This window comes from Brachycentrus maculatus, unplaced genomic scaffold (assembly GCF_059751285.1).
Source record: "Brachycentrus maculatus isolate JH-2025_06_01 unplaced genomic scaffold, ASM5975128v1 h1tg000685l, whole genome shotgun sequence".
Classification (NCBI taxonomy): Eukaryota; Metazoa; Arthropoda; class Insecta; order Trichoptera; family Brachycentridae; genus Brachycentrus; species Brachycentrus maculatus.
Window position 1 is genome coordinate 220,807 of NW_028281417.1, and position 1,677 is coordinate 222,483.

The window sequence follows — 1,677 nt, forward strand, 5'->3', positions numbered from 1 at the left end:
TTCACTGGAAATGAATAGTTTTAATCATTTTATTTAGAGAAATAAAAAGTCTGTTATTTGATCCACCCACAATTTTATAAAAAACCAACTAGTTTCGGCAACAACCTGTTGCCCTCTTATATTATGTTTGTATATATTATATAATAATAATAATAATAAAACTCTTATCCACACCCCAATGGTGCATAGGGCACTGCGTCATATAAACGCAGTGTTATCTTGATCGTTTACACATGAAGGAAAGGTGATCAGCCCTTCGCTTCAGGTACCAGTCCAGGGTAATATTGAATAAATATTACAGTGAAAAAATCACTTTTATATATTTTTACCCCCCTGGGAATCGAACCCGGGACCTCCAGAACAAAATATAATATATTTCATGACTAAAGCCCTTTCCGGTCCATAAAAAAATTCCATCAGGTCCAAAATAGATTTACAGCATTACAGGGTAAACAATACATCCAAGTTTTTTTTTTTAAATAAAACTTCTACTACTACAACTACTACTACCATCACGCCGTTTCCCCGCAGGGGTAGGCAGAGAGGATGGAACGCCACATTCTTCTGTCCTGACATACACTCCTCGCCTCCTTCACATCTATACATCTAGTCATACATGCCCTCCGATTACGCAGACTTTTGACACCGCCAGATTGTGAAACTTCTTATGTTAAAATTTTTATATTATATATATTATATATTTTTTAAATTGTTATTTTTATTTTGAATGTATACAATCTTGTCTCTTATGATTACATTTTATAGACATCTAATGTATGGTACCGGTGAAAACGGTCACCGACGCAAAGGCCGGGCTTTCTCTCGCAAGTGACGCAAATGTATCGGGTTTCTTTCCTACCTCCAGGAATTTTTCGCTGAGCGTAACATTTTTCCATACACGCGGGCTATTGTGGACGGAATCGTAATCACTGCTGCTCACATACGCACGGGTCGAGTGTAACTGAAGCCGGTAGCCGGACATCCGAGTGACGGTACCGAGCCAGCCCCCAAAACAAACCTTTTGTATCATTCTCAGGTAGAAAGTTGTGAACATTATAAACATTCTAGTGTTTATGAAAATCATTGAATCCTCGTCCCAAGTGAGAAAGAAATATGTTTTCTTGTATTTTAACAGTAAACTGATGAAGAAAAAAATGTCAAATGACATTCGACATAGGGCCGGAAAGGGCTAAACATACATAATAATAACCATATCCGCTCCCTAGGTGGAGCATATAGAGTCCACAAACTGTCTCCAAGCTTTTCTGTCGGCTGCCAGCTCCCTCGCATCCTCCCAAGTCAGATCCGCGTCCCGAAGTTCCGACGAGAACTGCCGACGAATTGTCAGCAGTGGTCGGGAACCTGATGCCTTGTAAAAGAGACCCCCTCCTTGATCCCCACCTTGTCGCGGTGAGGGGGCTTGATAGTGATTCACCAGGCTATGGCGGTAGTCTGACTACCAGAAGGGTCTCCCATGCCAAGCAGGTTGGTGAAGAGAGGCCAGACAAAGCGGGAAACAAGGTTGAGCCGACCTGTTGAGGGGTCCTCGGACATCAGGCCTCGGGAGCGCAGGGCCAATCACTCTGCCTCCCTAAATCTTTCGATTACGTTAAGTCCACGCCTCGAAAATGCCTCGAAAACATACATACTTGATATATATAAAAGAAACGCTATAAC